Consider the following 21,680-nt stretch of genomic DNA (forward strand, 5'->3'; position numbering starts at 1 on the left):
TCTGTAGGATGTTCACCTACAACAGAATCCTAGAATGTTAGAACTTGAAGGTCTTTAAAAGTCATAGGATCACAGAGTTAGAGCTGAAGGGGCCTTCAAGGCCATTTGGCCCAACCCATTTATTTTATCAATGAGGAACCTGAAGCCCAAAGAGAGAGGTTAAGAGGCATGGGGGGGGGAGGTGCACAGTGGACAGAGTGTTGGTCTTGAAATCAGGTAAAACTTCAGTTTAATTCCTGGCTTAGACACTTTATTGTATAACCCTAGACAGGTTATACTGGACAGGTCACCCTGTCTCTCAGCTTCAATTTCCTTATCTATAATTTAGGGATAATGGGGGTACCTACCTTGGGATTATTGGGAGGTGAAAATCCGATAGCATGTGAAAAGTGCTTTGCAAACTTTAAAGTGTATATAAATGGTATAAGATGTCTATGCCCAGTTTCTGTCATATTGTATTCTAGTTTTCCCAACAATTTTTACCAAATGATGGATTCTTATTCCAAAATCTTGTCTTTATACTTGTCAAATACAAGATTATTATATTTATTTGCTGCTGTGAATTGTATGACTCCTCTATTTCATTGATCTACCTGGCTATTTCTTACCCAGCACCAGATAGTTTTGGTAATTAATGCCTTATATTTTAAGATTTGTATACAGTGATTTAAGATGTAAGTGATTTTAAGTGATTTAAGTGTTTTAAGAATAACTTTGAGCAAATAAGTCATTTTGACTATTATAAATGCCCACATTAACAATATAGGACATATGAAGAAAGACACTATCTGCATCCAGAGAAAGAACTAACAAATAAATATACATAATAAATTATGTTTAAAATAATTTTACCTATATACACATGCATACATATACATATCACACGCACACACACACACACACACACCCATACACACACACCCCTATTTGTATCTAATGGTAGCCATCGCTAGAGTGGTAGGGGGAGAGAACAAAAAAGGGGGGGAAGTAATTTGCATGATAACTTTATTATATATTTAAAAGGAATAGAAAGTTGTACAAAATAAATTTGAAGTTTCATGTGCAAAAAATTAATAAAGTATATATAAATGTAAGCTAACATTAAGGGACTTGTTTGAGGTTGCATACTGCCTTAGTGACAAAGTCAGGACAAAGCTTTGGATCTCTTGACGAGCTCCAACCCAGTGCTAGCAGCAGGTAACTTAGAAACCTTTGGTCTCATTTGAGTGGAATTATACTCAAGAATCTGGAATAAGATGTCACAACCAGTGAGTAATCAGCTTTCTAGGACTTTGCTCATTTCTTTAGCTTCCTGGAATCTAGAACTAGTTTTTAGAGGTCACCTGGTTCAGATCTCTCTTTTTACAGGTGAAGAAACTGAGGTCCAGAGAAGTTTAGTGATTTGCCTAAGGTCACACAGGTATAAGTAGCCTAGCAAGGAATCAGACTCAGTTGCTGAGGCTCAAAGATCAACCCTCTTTCCACCGGACCACATGAAGATTTCAGTTTTCTTGTCAGGGAAACAACTACCTTTCTGGATGCCAGGACTTCCACAGGCTCCTGCCCCCTTTAAGATGAAAAATTAACTTGTCCAGAGGTAGGGTGGGTCTGCATATTGTTTTCTTTTGCTTGTTTCTTTTCTAACCTGAGCTGAGAGACAGATGGAGGCCTGGCCCAGGCACATTGGCTCCTGGCCCACTGCAGAGCAGATGACTACGTATACCTGAGTCAGGGAATCTCTCTCCTGGAAATCTGGTCTGGTTGGGCGGTTTTAATTGTCCTCCAATAGCCCCAATTGCACACATTATATCCTGCCCTTGACTCATCAGACTAAAGTCCTTGCCCACCCCCTCAGTGTTTCCATGGGGAAGTAAATTTTGAAGACCCTTTTAGAAGCTGTCAGTATTATCATCTTGTTACTTAATTTACCCTAGAACCACTATTGCCTTTTAGAAGTTTTGTTTAACAGATCTGATGCTGTTAGTTTCTCTTAGACTCTTGCCCTTTCAAAGTTCTTTCAAACAGTTGTTAGATCCCTGAGTGAGGTTTATAGCTGAAACTTTCTTCAGCACCAAGAAGATAGTTTGGTCTAATAATGATCCCACACATTTTTATCGTACTTTGTGCAGTAAGTGTACAAAACCTTTTGATGTTTACTGCCTTATTTGATCCTTTGTTGAGATAATCAGTTAATAAAGCAGTAAACATTGTTAGGGACTTACTATGTGCCAGTCACTGTGCTAAGCCCTGGGGATACAAAAAGAAGTAAATCCTGCCCTCAAGGAGCTTATAATCTAATGGTATGTTAGTAGTTGGCTTAGTGGAGTACATTAGTTACAATGTACTAATGTAACTGTACTATGTAACAATACATATTTCTGGAGAAGGAAATGGCAAAGCATTCCACTATCTTTGCCAAGAAAATCCTATAGACAATATTGGCATCCTATGCTCCCCAGAGTCACAGTCAGGCATGATTTAATGAACAACTATGTAACTGTGAAGTAGGTAGGGCAAATGGTAGTATTCCTGTTTTACAGACTTGGAAACTGAGGCTCAGAAGTTAAGGGACTTGCTTATAATTACACAGCTAATAGGAAACAGAACCCAAGTCCTTTGATTTGAAATCCACTTTTAGAAACTCACATAACTCAAGCAACTGGAAGCAACTGCCTCTGTGCTTTTAAAACAATATGCATTGCTGGGCAGGTGGGAATCTTAGTTGCTGGAAAGGCTGAGGCTGGCTGGCACATCTCTGAGTTTCAGGAGTTCTGAACTGAAGTGAGCTATGCTAATGAGGTGTCTGCACTAAGTATAACATCCCTGGGTTTGGGATTGAGTCCCTGGGATTGGGGGGGTGGGGTGGGACAGGGCTGCCTTGCCTAGGAAGTGACAAACTGGCCAGGTCAGAAATGGAGCAAGGCAAGGCTCCCTTGCTGTTCTGTGGTGGGATCAGGCCTATGAGCAGCCCCTCTATTTGTAGCCTGGAAGAGATGGGGAGACTGAGTCTTTAAAAAAAAAAAAAACCAACCAACCACAAAAACCCAACCCCTGCCCTAAAAAACAAAACAAAACACTAGGATTCCCAACAATAATATGCATTGTTTGGAATTTGAAGGGGAAGGACCAAATTAGTCAAAGCATGATTCAGGACTTGTGTGAATCTAGCTTTTCAGCAATCCTCTCTGTGTGCTAATGATTAAGTCACATTGGCTTTATTTGATGCTACCATTTCTTCAAATAGTTTATTAACATCTTGCTTCTGGTATCTAATATTAGTTCTTTTGGACTTGTAAATTCTTCTAAAGGCATTGGTTTTGCTTTCCAACTTCTCAGTTTCCAAGGAGAAACAGGGGAAGTCCTGTTGCTGAGAACTCTTCTATGTGATGGCACTTCCATGTCAGAGACTGGCTGTAGTGACAAGGGTTAATAGATCTGATCATAACACAACAATCCTGTTTAATAAGAGCATTCCTTAAACTTTTTCTTTCTAGCCCTCTGACAAAGGAGCCCAGTTGTGAGTACAATGGAAAAAACCCTCAACAAAATGTTGAGACTTGACTATTCTAGTTCAGGCTTTATCATGAAGTAGGTATGAGACCTTGGGTAAATTACTGTTTCTTGCTGGACTTCATTTTCCTCCTTTGTTAAAAAAAAATGGCAGTTCAGCTGTACCTTGAAGTTCCCTTTTAGCTCCCAAATATCTCTATTGGAAGTGGGGGCAGGGCTTTTCTTCCTGAATTGGTCTTTTGGTATTTCAAAGATCAGTTAACCTTGAATCCATCTCACCCCCTTCCTTCCCATCTTAAAAGTTCCAATGACTTAAACCTATGTTAATACCCAAGTCATTCATCATCAATAAAGATCCTGGAGAAAGGAAGGAGTCAGGGGCATTTAGTGTGACACTGACTTCATTCCCCTAGAGAGGTCAAGGTATTCTCTGTACTGCTTCATATTTAAGAAGCAAGGCTCGTCCTGAACACTAGAGAAGTAGCAAACATGTCCAGTGTAATGAAATTCCATTTCAAGAAAACAGCTTGAAAATTCTCTTCGGATTTGTTGAAATTAAACAAATGGATTCTGGGGACTACAGGATAAATGTTCCTGCCCCCAGGGAGCTTGTAGTCTATAGTGGGAATAAGTACCTTGAAGAAGTCAATATATAAGATATAAAGGCATATAAAAGGTACAAACATGGCATTTTGAACACAGTTGTCTGTAGTAGTAGTAATAACAGTAACTTGCTAACATTTCTATGTGCCAGGCATGATGCTAAATGTTTTACAACTGTTATCTCATTTGATCCTCAAAATAAGCCTGGGAGGTATTATTATAAACCCCATTTTACCGAGGAAAAAAAACTGAGGCAGACAGTGGTTAAGTGACTTAACCAAGGTCACACAGCTAGTAGGTATCTTAGTCTGGATTTGAATTCAAGTCTTCTTGACTTCAGACCCACTGATATTATAGATGTATACATATAGAATACATGCATTACATATATACATGCATTTACATATACGTACATGCATATATACATGTGTATGTTGTTTTTGGATATGGAACAGAGCCTCTGACTCCTGCTGGCTATGTGGCCTTGGAAAAGTCTCTCTACCTTTGTTCTGAGAGGAAGAAGCAAGGGAAAAAGGACTCATGGCATCCCAGCCATTTAATAGGAAGATGCAAGCGGACGGTATAGATAATAACTTGTATTTTATAGCAGGTTTCACTTTATAAGAAGCAGCCTTTAACAAAAGTCTGCTTAGTCAGTAGCTCAAATGGTGTTACCTGATTTCATAGACAAGAAAGCTGGGCCTCCTCAGAAAAGTCTGATAACTTCCCCAAAGCTGTGCAGCTGTTAGGTGCCAGACAGTGGGATTTGAACCCAGATCTTGTGATTACAAATAAATCCAAGCCTCTCACCATTGCCTTCATGTGTAAAGGGAGAAACAGCTTAGCAGTTCTTAGGGAAACCATATACTCTCAATTTGGAAAGAGGCACAAAATCAGCCAAGCGGTGAGGAAGTTATTTTACGACCTATCTTGGCACTACTCCCTCTTTCTCATTTATTGGCTTCTGTCTTGCTCTGTTGGTCATTCAGAAATCATTCCCTTATAACTGGGGTGAGGAAATGAAGGTAAGGAGCGGGAAGTCCTTGGGCTTAACACCCTAATCGCCCACTCTACTTCATCTTCAAAAAGGGTCTGAATTTAGCTACATATTTTGTGGAGGGAGCGGTTGGTTAGCTCTGCTAAGGTGCATGGTAAGCATGTAATAAAGACTTTTGCAGTCATTCATTTAATTCATTCATTCATTTAATTCATATATTCATTCATGGAGCTAAGAAGGCTTCTTCTGGAATGCAAGGCTTCTAACTCTCCTGGACATTTCCCAATCAATTTACATGTGGTGTTTGAAAAAGGGTTGTTGAATTTCTTGTCTTGGAAGCCACCTTGGGAGAGAAATGAAGAAAAAGAGAGAACGAGAAATGAGTAAAGGACAGAGATTATTTTGCTAAATCTGTACTGAGCAGCAGACTATCATTTTATTTAGTCTCTGGAGTTTCTGATCAAGAATCAGGGTCAGATAGCTCTCTTGAGGGGATGATGAAAGATATCTTTTCCTATTTTTTTTCCTGAATGTACAGGTTTTTAAGGGCAGTAAATTGTGCTCTTTGTGGTACCGAGGTTTTTATCTTGTGATAAATCAAATTATACATAGTAGTATAGTATAGAGAGCCCAGAGAGTCTGTTGGGCAATAATATACCCGGGGTGCCTGGAAGTTCCAAACCTTTCCCATGTTGCACCTTTCCATTGTCCCAGTTCTGGATTTAGAAGCCCCAAGACTCAGGGACCACTGGATGATAAATATAGAGCTAGAAGAGAACCCAGAGATCATTAAATGCAACTCTCATTTTACAGGTGAGGAAGCTGAGGCCCAAGGTCACTTAGTGGTAGAAATGGCCTTTGAACATAGGTCTTCAGATTCCAGAGCTAGAATGATCCTATGATCATGCAATGTCATCTTACTCATTCTCAGTGTGAATTTGCCATGAAATAAATTCATTTCAATAAGACCCTGACTTTAGAAAATTAAGGTGAATAGGAATCTCCTTCCCAAGTATGTCTCAAATGGAAATCTCAGCCCCCTTTTTTCTTTTATACTATGTGACTCCCCAGGTTACAACATTGCCTGGGTACACTGATGCAGTTGCTATGCAGGCTGTGTAGAGGACTGTATTCAATTGGCCCGTATTTGTGAAGACATCTGTTGGAGAATTGGTACCTCCCTGTGCAAGCTGGAAATAGGGCAGGAAAAGAGTTACCTTTTATAGAATCATGTGTTGTAACGACATTCGCTCGAATGGCAAACCCAGAATGCCTGATAGCCACTTTGATTGTCTAGTTCACTTTGTTTGGGGGCATTTGATTATATATTGCTGCACGGTGACTTTCATTATACAATGAACTGCAGTAAATTCCATTGCAGGCACTGGACTGCAGTGGTAGAGTTTTCTCAACCAATAAAATCATAGATCTAGTCTCCCAAAAAAAGTGTTTGTTAGATTAGATTGGTTTAGATCAGTGGTGTCAAACTCAAAGGATAATGAGTACATAAAGGATCCCTGCAGCCACATACTGACTTAGTTTTAAAATGTCATGTTAACTATTTTAATTGTATTTTATTTATTTGCCAAATATTTCCCAATTACATTTTAAACTAGCTTGGGTGGTACTCAGTCATTTGAAACCTCATCTAAATCCTGGCTTAAAAGAAAGAGCCAGTGTTTTCTACCATAGCCCTAGCACAGTACTACAAATCAGGTATTTAGTCAGTACCTAGAATTAGAGGATTTAAAGCTCCTAGGGACCTTAACAATCATCTAATCAAGACCCTTTATTTTGCAAGTGAACAAAACTGGCTCCAACAGTTTAATGACTTATCCAAGGTCAAACTAGTACTAAGTAGAATGAATTAATTTATTTAGATGATCGCCAAGACAGATTTCCTTCCTCCCTTCCACCCCCCCATGCAAATTCGCTTTATTCATCTAAAACAGCAGAGGAGGAATGGACTAGAAAGATTTTTATGTCAGCTTCCTAAGGCAAACTCCTGATAACATTGCTGTTAATCATGATCCAAAGTAGGCTAGTTTATAAACTACTGATCTCTCTTTTGGGGCTCTCCAAACTATAAAAGATGGTCAAGGGTAAATCTCTGTTGGTAAAAGATGCTAATGAAGTTAACAGAGATTACAAGAAGGTGAATAGACTGGCCTATGATCTCCAGAGGTATCTGTTGTTTATGTTGAGTTGTCTTTCAGTAACGCTGGGCTCTCTCATGACCCCATTTGGGTTTTGTTGGCGAAGATACTGGAGTGGTTTGCCATTTCCTTTTCCAGCTCATTTTACAGATGAGGAAACTGAGCCAAACGGATTTAAGTGATTTACCCAAGGTCACACAGCTAGTAAGTGTCTGAGGCCAGATTTGAACTCAGGAAGAGGAGTTTTCCTGACTTCAGGCCTGGCACTCTATTCACTATACCACCTAGCTATCTTCTCTCTATCTGATCCAGTTGCAATTTTTTCCTTTGCCTGCTTTTTCTAAAGTAAGCAGGGATTTTGCAATTCATCAACCAAAACTGCTATAGAAAATATGATTCTCCAGAGGATTCTGGGAAGGTGGTAGAGTAGGTCAGAAAACTTTTGCCTCTCCAAATCTCCTCCTCAAAAACAGACAGAACGTTGCCTCAGAGAAAACTTAGAGCAGTGGCAATAAACAAAAGTCAGGGCAAAGCAGTTGTTCTCCTAAGACGATTTGAGAAGAAGACCCACAGGAAAGACCCAACTTCCAGAGGCAGAGGTTCAGCCTGAGTGCAGTGCAAACACCTCCAGGCCAACTCTGTGGAATCAACAAACAAGCTCTGGGGGCAGCTGGGGTTGGGAGGCAAACAGTGTGGGGATTCTGAAGCCCGAGTAGAAGACTGAAGCACCTTCCACTGTGGAGGGACACCAAGCACAGCTGTGCTGACCAGATGCCTCTGGTCTGGCCTGCTTCTGGGGGAGGGGTAGAAGGAGCTAGCACACACCTGGTGAATACAGTAGCAGAGAGGGTGGGGACTTGAAGGACAGCAGAGTCCCTTGTTTCAGTTCCAGGGCAGAGAGAACAGCTGTTTTTTGCAGCCGCTGAGGGGACCTCAGGGAGCAAGATCATTTGCAAGAGAGCCCAAGTCTGAGTCCCAGAACAGATTTCAGAAAATACTAGTAAGAAGGACCTGAGGCTTGGGACATCATTCCCCATACCTCAGGACTAGAACTTGATTGCACTAATCACTGCTAAAAATAAAATAAAATGAAAAATGAGTAAGCAAAAGAGAAAGAACCCAACCACTAATAGCTACTGTTGGGATAGAAAAGATCTGGGTTCATATTCAGAAGAAGATAATGGAGCTAAAAAAAGAAAACAACTCCTTTTTTCAAAAAGAAATGTCAAATGGTCCCAGGCACAGAAAGAGTTCTTGGAAGAATTTGAAAAGATTTTAAAAATCAAAAAGTGAGACGGAAGAAAAATTAGAGTAAAAATAAGAAAATTATGGAAATAAAGTAACCAACTTGAAATAGAGAATCAAAAACTTAAGGAAGAAAACAATTCCTTGAAAACTAGAATTGGGCAAAGGGATGCTACTGATGTTCTAAGACATCAAGAAATGATAAAACAAAATCAGAAGAATGAAAAAATAGAGAATATGAAACATGTCATCAGAAAAACAACTTGATCTAGAGAATAGATCAAGGAGTAATAATGTAAGAATAGTTGGACTGCCTGAAAATTTATGATTAAAAAAAAAGAATCTTGATACAATCTTACAAGAAATTATCAAGGAAAATTGCCCTGAAGTTCTAACATGGATTACCAAAGTGGGTGATACTGCCTTCTTGGGGGCACTGCAATGATCCAGGGCAGGTCTTGAATAAAAAAAGGAGGGGAAGCATAAGGAAAGAAGAAAAGGAAATTTTGAAAAAAAATTTATACATGTTTCATCTGTTGTGTAACAGTTTAAAGTAGTAATGATTACATTATTTTCCAAATAAACACACAAAATGCAAGTTATAACTGATCAGTGGTGAAGTCCACTGACAGGCCTTAATAAGCAAGTGTTGGCATGCAAGAGTGTCGAGCATTGTCAGGAAGTCCAGCATGCTTTGGCAGGAATGTGTATGTGTAATAACTTATTTACAGTATGATACTATATAGTTACATGATGCAACATTGCATCATCAAAATGCAATGCAGGAAAAAACCCCACAAATTTATAATAAATTATTAAATTTAAGATGCATCATTTAAAAATATTTTATCTACTTTTGAAATGATGCAAATTAAAAAAAAACACTAAATGGTTAAAGAAAGTAGATTTCTGGGGGACATTGAGTAATTTTTTTTTTTTAAAAGAGGTGGTAGACCAAATAAGTTTGGGAATCTCCGCTCTAGAACAAGAAGGCAAAGCAGAAATAGAAAAATTCCACCAATCACCACTTGAAAGAGATCCCAGAAGGAAAACTTACAGGAATATCATAGCCAAGTTTCAGAACTTCCAAGTTAAGGAGAAAGTATTGGAAGGAATAAGAAAAAAACAATTTAAATAACATAGAGCTACAATAAGGATTACACAAGACCTAGCAGCTACTATATTGAAGGACCATAGGTCTAGGAATACTATATTTCATAGAGCAAAAGAGCTGGGGCTACGACCAAGGGTAACTTACCCAGCAAAGGTAAGTAAAGTATAAAATGGATAATTTTGATTACTTTAAATTAAAATTTTCTTCTATAAATAAAACCCATGCAGCCAAGAATAAAAGCAATGCAGAAAATTGGGCAAAACTTTCATAGACAATCTCTCAGGTAGGATGTGATTGGGTTGGAATATTGCTGTGGTGTGGGAAATAGGAGCTGGTTGATTTAGAAAAAAACATGAAAAGACCTGGACTTTCAGATGACAAGTGGAAATAAGCATAATATGGTCTTACATATATGTGTATAAGTGTATATGTGTATCCATGTGTATGTTTATAGATATCTATGTATATGTCTATATATGTATCCAAGCTTAATTGTAGCCTTCTTTAGAATGGGGTGGGGGGAGGAGGGAGAGGAAAAATAAAGTAAAAAGTACACAGCAGAGAACAAAAGAAAACCTACAAGGAAGTAAAGAAAAACTGGGCAGTTTTGAAAGCAGGGTGTAGTATTGTAGGAGGCTTTCTTGAAATGGAAGTTTATTGTTTTATATTGAATCTTCTCTTATTTCTGTTTTGTTTGAGGCAATTTTTTTCTCTTCTCATTTTCTATTTAAGTTAAAATTTAAAAAATTACAAAAAAAAAGAAAAAGAAAACATGGCTCTTTCAGGTAGCAGGTATAAGGAATAGTAGTCCAATTTGAATTTCTTGAGGGCAGTAATAATCCTATTTTTGTATTTGTGTCCCCAGCATATAGCACAGTGTTGATGCATGGTAGGCACTTAATAAATGCTTGTTGGTCGGTTGGTTGCTTGAGTAATCAAATCAGATATTCACCAAATGAAGCGACTTACCTCCTATAAGGACTATTATTCTGTGTTGGGGATTAAAAACAAAAAAATAAACAAAAACCTACCTACTACATATGGGCTAATATGGATTATGTTTATTTTTAATGGTGCATAGCTGTTTCAAGGCACTGAACCATGAACATCCTCCTTCTCAGTCCCAGTATTCACTTGACCCCATGACAGTTAGTGGTGGCAAACTATACATAATGTACTTAATATAATTTTCATATACCTGAATTGGCTTAGAGTCTCAGACTAAAGCCAGTTGGCTCTGGCTAAGGGAAACTCCTATATGACAGACAGTAAGATCTTAAGTGCTTTCCAGAAAGGAAAAGAAAAGAAAAGTTGAAGGAAAAAAGCTTACAAATGTCCTCGGGAATGGGATTCCTATTTGCCACACAATGTCCCCCAAATCAGAATCTTGCTGAAATGAATTTATTTCAAAGGAGATCCACACTGAGAATTAGCGAGATAAGACTGAATGGCAACTAGTTCATAGGATCATAGATCTAGATAGGGTCTCAACCTCAGGGGCCGTCCAGTCCAACTCCCTCATTTAATTAATGAGGAAACTGAGGCAGAGAGAGGCTGAGACTTTTCCTGGGTTGCAAAGGGTGATTCTTTTTAGAGACACACGGAATCACTGGGATTCTGTGTTCTTGGAAAAGAAATGAGGGAAGAATGTTCCTTAGTTCACTCCTGGCCAACTCTGACTATAAGCTGCAATGGTGGTAGGTGACCTATGTTGCATTTAATTTTTTTTTAAGAAAATTTAGCCAAGGAGAGGGTTTTATATACAACAGACACTTAATAAATGTTTGTTAAATAGATTGTTGTTAAATGACAGGACAATGCATTACAAGTAAAAATATAATCAGAACTTCTCCCATTATTTTGAAAGAATTTTCCCCCATTGTTTTGGGAAAGTTTTCCCCCATTGTCCCCCACTTTTTTTTAAAAAGCAAATTGTAGCTATTTTTATGTTACTGATGACAAAAATCTACCAGAAATGATAAGTTTTCCCTTCCTCTGAGTCTGAATGTTTCTGCTGATGGTTGTTCCTTGGCTTGTATAAATGATCTATGCCAGGAAATGTCTCCATGACCAGGCTTAGGCCTTCCTTGTTGCTCCCATGGCTCTTGTATAGTAATAGAGTTAAGAGTTCTTAACCCTTTTTCTGCCATGGGTACCTTGGACAGTCTGGTGAAGCTTATGGCCACCTTCTCAGCATATTTTTAAGAGTGTAAAACAAAATACATAGGATTGCAAAGGAAACCAATTGTACAGAAATGCATTTATCAAAATTTTAAAACAAGTTCATGGGTTAAGAACCTTTGCAATAGAGCCATTCTCAGCAAAGTTGACTGTTTCCCTAAATTCAATCAATATAATGATGATTTCAGAATGGAGTTAATTGAGTGAAATGCTCAGTGCCCAATAGAAGGGTCTCATGCTTTGCTTCCTGGTGTTAAGGGATTGCATCAGCTGAGTTGTGTCCACGACTCTGTTAGGAAAAAAAAAAGTGAAAGTTAAATGGAATAGCTTGTTGGTGATTCCAGCTACCCTATTTCTTGACTTTGCTTAGTTTTCCCAATGCTCTTTCTAACTGCCACCACCCCGCCCCCACATGCTAAAGGGAAAGGCAGGATGGATTGAAAGAGAGCAATATGGAGAAGAAATGGAATAGTGGAGGAAGGAAGGGGCAATACCTTATTATTCTTGGGCTTGCATTTGTAAGGAACAGAAGTGTCAGCTTTCCTCTCGTAAAGCAACTCACATTTACATAACTAAAGTCTGTGAAACACTTTCTACACCACTGCCCAGTGGGGATAGTTTCAACCTTATTATCCCCATTTTGCAGAAGAGGAAACTAAGACTGAGAGAAGTGAATAGACTTCCCAGCAGCCACAAAACCATTCTGCGTCTTAGCCAGGACTCAATGCAATTCAACCAGCCTTTATTAAAAATCTACTAGATGTCAGATTGTCCAGAGAGCCGGGGTACAAAGGTGAACATGTAAGTCTATGACGTCATGGAGTTAGCGTGCTACTTATAAACAGATGAGTAAATGCAAAGTAATTAGAGCAGATAAGTCCGCAACAATGGGGGGGGGGCACAAAAGACTTCCTGTTGGAGATGGAATATGAACTGATCTTAGAAGGGACCCTAGTTATTCTAAGAGGTCAGAGATGAGGAGAGAATGTATTTCAGACATAGGTATGCTTGTATAAAGCAAGAAAGATAGAATGCCAAGGTGGCATTCAACTCAGGTCTCCTGACTCCTGGGCCGATGCTCTTTCTACTACATGCTCATTCTATTCTACTACATTCCCATAACCTCCCATTTTGCCCTTAAATGGCATTTTGTATTTCTTATTGTTATTGTTATTCAGTTGTTTCAGTTGTGTCTGACTCTTTGTGACTCTATTTGGGGTTTTCTTGGCAGAGATACTGTAGGAGTTTGCCATTTCCTTCTCCAGCTCATTTTACAGATGAGGAAACTGAGGCAAATAGGGTTGAGTGACTTGCCCAAGGTCATATAGTTAGTAAGTGTCTGAGGCTGGATTTGAACTCAGGTCTTCCTGACTCCAGGTCCGGTGCTCTATTCACTGTACCACCTAGCTGCCCTCTACCTATATTCAACAGTCTACATTTCTTATACCTCTCCTAGCATTTCTCACACCTATAACACTTTCCACCCAAATTATCTGCTTCACATTACTGAAAGGCCTCTAACCAGCCGACCTGATAAATCCAAAAACTTTCCTTGATAGATCCTGAAGTCAGCTGCCTTTACTACATCTCCTCTCTGTTCCTTCCATGGCAGAAGTGCACATCTCCATTGGGGAGCATGAGTGTAATCACAGGGATGCTTTCCTGCTATCTGGATGCATTCAGATACCTCTGACTCCTTAGAGGTTGAAAAGAAATGAGATAAGAGACATTTCTCCTTTTTCTTAAAGTCAAGCTGTTTTCTCTTCAGCACCACTCTCTGCCATTCTCATAGATATATCATGAAGATAGAGCTAAATTGTTCTTAGCTCAGCTCAAAAACTCAAATAATTATTGTCGAATGGAAGTAATGGTGGAGATGGAAGAGGGAGGTCTGTTGGTTTCAAGTGAAAATCTTGATCTAGAATTTGAGATCCATGTTTGGGACTCAAAAGATAAGTCATATCTTTATTCCACCAAGGTCTGATATTGTATACTCAAAGAGGACAGAACATGTCATTGGCCACAGGCTAAATAGCTAACATGGGTCAGCCATTTTGCAAAATCTAGGCCTTGGAACCCTCTATATGGGAGTAAACCCCTCACTGCCATTAGGATAAATCATTGAGTGCTTGTTCTGCTGAATGGGAATGGGAAATACTAACCTTGTACCTCTATATGGATTTCACACTGAACTAGCTGCCTATTCCTCCTAATCTAGTTAAGTCAATACACTTAGCCTTTACTTTTGCTGAAATACTCTTTAACCTTAATGCATTCTGACTATTGCTTGTTAGAGTGAACATTACCACCCTCTCTGATAAATGGCAAACGGCCTTTTCAGTTTTGTGCTTATTACTGGTCACTGCCTCCTCAATAAGGCCTGATAAACGTGTGTGTTTTGATAACAGCATTAAATGCTCCCCCAGGATAGTTTCATTCAAAAGAAATCTGCATATAAGGTTGACGAGGTTAGTCCAACCTACTTTTCTTTAGGTGTATTAACTTAATGGGCACTTCTGATTTAGCCTACAGACACATGCATGGCTAAGCAGCTTCTAAATTTAAAGGGCTAAGGTAACGTTGCCAGCTATATAAGGGTTCTCATTAACATCAAAAGCAGAAATTTTTCTTCTGGTAGGAAAAAAAAAGTCACCTCTGATTTCTAAAGTCTTATTATGGAAGCTCTTATGACAGATTGGGGAGCACAGTGGCTTGAGAGTCAGGAAGAAGAAAAGAAGTAAACAAGCATTTATTAAGGGCTTTCTTGATATCATGTCATCCCCTTGGCTAAGTGCTGGGGTTACAAATAAAAGCAAAAAGAAAAACTTTCCCTGCCCTCTATGAGGTTACATTCTAATGGGGGAAGACAATACCCAAAAGAGAAGTAAAAAGCAGGGAGAGGGGGACAGATGAAGGTATCCAGTGCAGTGGGAATGGTTTTGAAGTCAGGAAGGGCTGGGATAGCTGGGATGGGCTGACTAGCTTGATCCTCTTCACAAAATAGAGGCCCTCAAATGAGAGAAGGTGGGGGTGGGGGTGGAGGTGGCTTGGTTGGGAGCTACTCTAGGGGATATTCTAGATTGGGCAGAGTTTAATGGATATTCCTAGTTGAAGAAGTGCCAAGCACTAAGGGAGGTTCCAGGGTAAGACTGTAACTGAAGCATGATCTTGAAGTTCAGAAATTAAGGACATTTCTTCTAGTTGTTCAATTCTTCTAGTCTTGTCCCTGTTGAATTTTGGGGTACTGGGAACTTTAAAATGTAGGGGCACAGGGGAAGAGCCTGCCCAGCACTCCAAACCACAACAGTCCCTACTGAACATAGTGGAGAAATTGCCAAGTTTCTTTGGGCCAGGGGTGGGAAACGAGCAGCCTGGAGACCACATGTGACCCTCTAGGTCCTCAGGTACAGCCTTTTGACTGAGTCCCAAGTTTTACAGAACAAATCCTTTTATTAAGGGAATTTGTTCTGTGAAGTTTGGATCCACTCAAAGGGCCATACTTGAGGACCTAGAGGCCCACATGTGATCTCGAGACCACAGGTTCTTTGCCCCTGTTCTGGGCCTTGGTTTCCCTACCTATGTAAAAGGATGGTGTTTGACTGGTAGCTATTCCTTGAATAGGATACTTCATCTGCCATCTCCATTTGAACTCAGGTTTTCCTGACTCCAGATCCGGTGCTCTATTCACTGTACTACCTAGCAGCCCTTGAATGTAAGCCCTACCTTTTAGAGCAGTTCCATGCTACCTCCTGCATAAGCTCTTCTTTGCCAACTCTCTCCCTCCCCTTTGAAAGCATTTTGCACATACTCTGTGTTTATTTATTGTTTGCATGTTGTGTTCTCACAGTAGAATTTAAGCTCCTTGAAGGCAGGAGCTGTTTTGTTTTTGTCTTTGCATTCCCAGCACCTAGGACAGTGCTAAGTAATTTTTTTTATAAAAATGAACTGAATCTTTAAAGTTCTTTCTAGCCCTGCCATTTAATGGTTCCATGGTTTCTATGAACATGACAATGATGATGACGATATGCAGCATTTATTATAATCCTTTAAGGTTTGCAAAATGCTTTGCATATGTCATAGCATCTGATCCTACCTAACATGTAAGGTAGGTGCTGTTATTATCCCCATTTTCCTGATGTGGAAACTGAGGCTGAGAGCAATTTGCTGATTTGCCCAGGCTCACACAGCTAGTAAGTATCTGAGGCAGGATTGGAACTCACCCTGCCATACCACTTAGCTGGCACCTCAGTCTTGGTTTCTGTCTTGCTTAATTATTGCCGGGCTTAGTTCTATAGTATATGTATATACATATGAAATATACATGTGTACTATGAAATGTGAAGATGTGTCATCCCTCTCTTTAAAGCTCTTGATGGCCAAATATTGATCCTCTTCTAAAATGAAACCACCCCATTAGGGCCCTGACCTCCTGGATTCCTGAGAACCTGGACATCTTATCTATATTAGACCAGATGCTGTAATCTAATCTGCGAAGCAAACATTTCCCTTGCGCATGATAACACTCTAACCTGAAGCCCTGGAGGAAGTTTTGGGTTTGAAGTTAATAGCCAAACATCCTCCTCCCACTTTCCTCCCCTCTTCCCCTTAAGGAATGAGCCATCTCAGCCTGGAGCCTTTCTAAAAGGGGGTGACAACTTCTGTCTGTGCTTAGAATCTGGTTATTGTTTGTGTTGCTTCCTTGTTTTGAGATGACTTGCTGGAATAATAGGGATAAGATTCAATTTAAAGCTGCAAGTAACACAGAGGCATTCCAGGCTAAGGCCTTCCTTTATCCAAAGGAGGCTGGGGTGTCAGTATCAGTCAGGATTTGAACCTGGGTTTTCAGAATTTAAATCCAATCCCCTTTTTACTGTACTGCGCTGTATGTACATTTGGTAATAGCTTATTGCATTTAGAGATCATTTTACATTTATGACTCCCTATAACCCTGTGGAGAAGGTCATCTAAGTATCATGACCTCTGTCTTACAGATGAGCAAACAAACTCAGAAGGGCTTGGCATTGGAAGGCTTTGATTCTTTGACACTTTTCTAGATGGGTGACAGTGGGCATGTTAACTCCCTTTTTGGAGAACTAACTGATTGACTTAGTTTCCTTATCTGTAAATTTAGGGAGGAGGAAAGGTTGGGTTAAGTGATCTACGGTCTTTTCTAGACCCCTGATTGTCCTAACAAAATGCATTGTCCTGTCTGAAGGGAAAAATGGACTTCAGTGTTGCCTTTGCTGTAGGGATGGTGAGAACAGTGAGTAACTGAGGGGTTTCTGTAGGCTTTGTCAGCTCTTGTTCATCACCCTAATTCCCACCCCATATCCCACTTCCCAAACTAATGTCCTGCCATTGCTCTTAAAAAATTTGATAGCACAAAATAGGAGACTGGGATGTTTTAGAGGATAGCTTAACCCCTAGGTTCAGTTTCAGGTCAGGGGCCAAGCTTTACCCACATTTCTTGAGAATAAAAATGGAACGGATGTTTGCTTATTAACCTGTGCATGGTTTTATCTCTTAGTTATTTATCTTCTTGAGGAGGGAGGAGAGTTGAAGGGGTTGGGAAGGTTTTCTGATCTTTTCTACAAGACCTTTTTTTATTCAGCCAGCCTACTACTGATCATAGCTGTCCATGGGAGCTACAGAGGTGGAAGACTACAGGGCCCCTAATTGGCAGGATTCCTTCACAGGGCGGCAAGAAAGGAGCTGCTTTGGGGAATTTGGGGGCAGTGGTGCTAAAGAGATCTGAAGCACATGGATATACATTCATTCCTACATTCCTTCATTTGTTAGTTCATTTATTCAGTAAACATTTACTAAGTGCCTAGTATATTCCAGTTACTGTAGCACTGGAGATACAAAGAAATAGGCTTTGCTCTCAAGCTCCAAGTCTAATGGGGAGGGGTGGGGTGAGACAACATGCAAATAGCTATATAAAAACAAGATATATACAGCATAAATTGAAAATAATCAAAGGGAAGGCACTAGAATTAAGGGGGATGGAGAAAAGTTTCTTGTAGATGGTGAGATTTTAGCTGAGACTGAAGGAAGTCAGAGAATCCAGGAGGCAGAGATGAGGAAGAGAGCATTTCAGGTTATGGGGGGCAGCCAGAGAAAAAATCACCAGCAACACTGAGGTAGAAGGGTGGGATTGCTACTCCTGATGAGGGCCCAGTCTCTGGGAACCCCCTTGAATCTGGAATACAGTCTCTGGGAGCCCCCTTGAACCGTCCTTGAATCTTCCAATTAGATCTGGCCTTCCCCTAAGGCCACAAGCCTCACATTATCATTAGGCCCAAATCTCTACCTAGCCTCACCCTTTGTTGTCCAGCTACTTCCCCACCCTTGATATATCGGTATCCATGCCTTCTTAATCCCATTACCTCACCTTGCCCTCCTTGGATTTCCCCTCAAGACCCTCCCTAAACCCCTCCTCTAGTCACCCCAGACCACCCCTCAATCCCTCCTACAGTCTTTGTGTATATAATCTCCATCTCACCTCCATGACGGTGCTCAGATTCAATCTAATTCAGTAGGTTGAATCTGGCCCGCTTGTGGAAACAGGCGTCACAAGGGGGGAAGGGGGGATTTCTTAAGACAGCCCATTGTGGTGAATCCCTAATAAACTTTCTCTTTTCCCTTGGCTGAGAAGGCTTGAGTCGAATTCTTTTGGCAGGACCCAGTGCGTCAATATTTCGGGGTGTCGATCACCCCTCAACCTTTTACCTCTTCACTCCCTCCCTTCTACTCCTCTACCTGCCCTTCCCTGCCTCCATCCTGCTTGCTTTCTCACTGACTTCTTTTCTTCTAGGCTGCTCTTGCTTATGATTTCTCCTGCATAACAATGCTGGGAAGATTTCTATGTATGATTTGCCCTGTCTACATGCAGTGGTAGCACAATGGATAAAGCATCGAGCCCGGAGTCAGGAAGACCTGAGTTCAAATCCAGCCTCAGATACTTACTAGCTGTGTGTGACCCTGGACAAGTCACTTAACCCTGTTTGCCTCAGTTTCCTCATCTGTAAAATGACCTAGAGAAGGAAATGGTAAATAACTCCATTATCTTTGCCAAGGAAAACCCCAAATGGGGTCATGAAGAGTGGGACCCTCTTTGCCAATATCTTTGCGAAGAAAACCCCAAATGAGGTCATGGGACATGCCTGAAAAAAAAAACCAACTAAACAACAGCAGATGGAAAATGATGACCCAGACCTAGGATCATAACTTTAGATCTGGAAGAGACCTTGGAGGTCATCTTATCTAAGCCCCTCATTTTATAGAAGGGGATACTGAGGTCCACAGAGTTTGTATTAACTACAAAGATAGTTTAGAAGCATAGCTGGAATTTGAACTCAGAAATCCTTTGATTCCAGATCCAATATTATTTCTAATATGCCCATTCTATTGCTGAATCAGTCGATATCTGTACATTGAGATGACAAACGTAATAAGGATAAAGGTGATGATGATGATGATGATAGCTAGCACTCTTAATAGCTCTTGAAAGTTTGCAAAGCGCTTCACACATCTTATTTCCATTCTCTGCTCACAATAACCCTGGGAGGTAGGTGCTATTATCGTCTCTATTTTATAGACAAGACAACCGAGGCAAATGGGGATTAAGTGACTTACCCAGGGTCACACAGCTAGTGACTGAGGGAGGATTTGTATTCAAGTCTTAGTGACTCAGTAAGGTAAGGGGAATTAGCTGGGGGTGGGAACAACTAGGGAATGAATTAGTAAAATGCAAAATTTATTAATGCCTTGTTGGTGGAAAAGGAGACAAATATAGAGGGTTCAGTTTAAGACATAATCACATTCAAATCCTTGTCAGGAAATGAATTTAAGATGTCCTGGAAGAGAACTTGCCTCATGGTACATGTTCAAGTGATATCAGTGGCATCTGGTTCAGAGACAAAATGCATCCTTAGGGAAGAATGTAGGGGAAAACAGCCCTTCGATTTTCTAAATGGAAACATTTGGTGCAAGATAGAATGGCATTGTCTGCAGTGTGCCAACTGTGAGTGGAACACTGGGGACTGTGGCAAACTGAATGCTGTGTAGAAGGGATTGACAGAAGAAACCAGGGTGCTCTAGTTCCATCTACATTGTCAACTAGCTACATGACTGGGGCCATAATGTGATGATGATAATAATTAGCATTTAAATAGGGATTTAGAGGCAGTTAGGGTGGAATCAGGAAGACTCATCTGCCTGAGTTCAAATCTGGCTTCAGACTAGATGTGTGATCCTGGGCAAGTCACTCAGCTCTGTTTGCCTCAATTTCCTCATCTGTAAAATGAACTGGAGAAGGAAATGGCAAACTACTCCAGTATCTTTGCCAAGAAAACCCCAAATGGGGTCATGAAAAGTCAGGCATGAATGAAATGGCCAAACGTCAACATATAGGGATTTAAGGCTTGCAAAACAAGGAATACAAGTATTCCTCACTCAGTCTTCACAATGACCCTATGAGGTAGATGCGTATTATCTCTAAAGCTGAGCAAACTCAATTTTAGAGATGCTGAGAATTTAAGTGACTTGTCCAGAATTGCACAGCTAATGTTTGAGGTGGGATTAGAATTCAGTTCCTCCTGACTTCCAAGTCCAACATTCTAATCCCCTGAAACTTCTAATTGAAACATATCACCCCACCACCACCCCATCCCCACCCCCAGGCCTCATTTTCCTGCTTTGTATAATGAGAGGATTGTTTGAGAAGATCTCTGAAGCTCTTTTTTTCTGGTTCTAAGATCCTAAGGACCCTGTGCTATCATGTTAACTTTAGAATGGTCTGCCAGCTGTTACATTAAACTCTCATGTGATGGGCTTGGAAGACAGCTGTCTAGGACTGCCTCATGGATGACATGACTCACTAGATCAGCATGCTGAAAGTCTTGAGGGTGACAAATTAGGAAAATAGATTTGGGACCTGTAGGAATCACTGTTAACTTTTCTAACCCCAAAAGCAGAGCTTTTCCCACTGTACCACACTAAAAATCAAGTCACTGAGTCAGAGCCTTGGTTTCCCTATCTATTTTATTAAGTTGTTTTTTTTTTTTCCAGTCATGTCTGACTCTCTATAGCCTATTTGGGATTTTCTTAGCAAAGATACTAGAGTAGTTTGTTATTTTCTTTTGTAGCTCATTTTATAGATAAGGAAATTGAAGCAAAAAGAGTTAAGTGACTTGCCCAGGGTCACATAGCTAGTAAGTGTCTGAGGCTGGATTTAAACTCATGGAGATAGTCTTCTTGACTCCAGGCCTGACACTCTATCCACTACACCAACATCTATAAAATGGAGCTAATGGCTTTAGTACCTTTCTGACATAGTGAAATGGTAATCAGGGTAGGATTTTTTGCTTTCTTCTCTTTTGGGATGCTAAAGCTATCAAGTGCCTTTAATGAGTCTGACCTTTGTTTGAATGGGGCCCATAAAGTGGGCTCTTTTTGTTTTGGAGTGTTTCTCAGCACTAAGGACATTGATTGTTATTGATTGGAAACAATGAATATGGTGTGGTGCTAGTGATTGAAGAGCTTTGCCACACCCTGGTGTTAGTGATTTTTTATACCCTAAGTGGTAGGCCCCCAGCCCCCAGGGCCCTGAACAGTGTATATGTACTGGAAGGATAGTGTTTGACTTTGGCGGGTACACTCATTGAAAGAGTGTCGATGACAAGACTCTGGGCCCCCACCCCGCTTTGATAACCCAGATGTTGTTGCTTCTCTGGTAACTATGTATTGCTATGGATAGGCTGGTTTGTGTTATTTGCTTTGTTTTTAACAAATGCTTGTAATTTCTATTTGTATTTGCCTTGAAGTTGAGGGGGGCTGATCTTTTCCCCCTGAACTGAGTGAATTTTATATA

At 40.2% G+C, this 21,680-nt stretch overlaps 1 protein-coding gene across 1 annotated transcript in view; it reads left to right on the forward strand.

Moving 5' to 3' along the window:
• Positions 1–21,680, forward strand: part of TNFRSF21 (TNF receptor superfamily member 21) — a 112,022-nt gene that overhangs the window by 32,117 nt on the left and 58,225 nt on the right. The window lies entirely within an intron of this gene.

Source organism: Trichosurus vulpecula, chromosome 7, assembly GCF_011100635.1.
Source record: "Trichosurus vulpecula isolate mTriVul1 chromosome 7, mTriVul1.pri, whole genome shotgun sequence".
NCBI lineage: Eukaryota > Metazoa > Chordata > Mammalia > Diprotodontia > Phalangeridae > Trichosurus > Trichosurus vulpecula.